Source organism: Macrobrachium rosenbergii, chromosome 20, assembly GCF_040412425.1.
Source record: "Macrobrachium rosenbergii isolate ZJJX-2024 chromosome 20, ASM4041242v1, whole genome shotgun sequence".
NCBI classification, from domain to species: Eukaryota; Metazoa; Arthropoda; class Malacostraca; order Decapoda; family Palaemonidae; genus Macrobrachium; species Macrobrachium rosenbergii.
This window is the reverse complement of record NC_089760.1, coordinates 29,247,501-29,247,757: the sequence shown is the minus strand read 5'-3', so window position 1 is coordinate 29,247,757 and position 257 is coordinate 29,247,501.

Sequence of the window (257 nt, the reverse complement as noted above, 5' to 3'; positions counted from 1 at the left end):
ACTAAGTTGTAACCAGAGATTCTAATTTACGTATAATTTCTATAAACATTAATCAAGTCACTGCATAAAACATAAAAAATAATAAAAAAAAAGCATAACAAAATAACAAAAAAAGCAAGTAAAAAATAATTCAAAAGCAAAAAATAAAAATATGGAAAGTCTGTCAGTCAGTCTAAATTAAGCTGGATAAGTGCCAGCACGGGCTCTTGCTCTTGGGTAGCCGGTAAAAAAAAAAAAAAAAAAAAAAAAGGAAAATA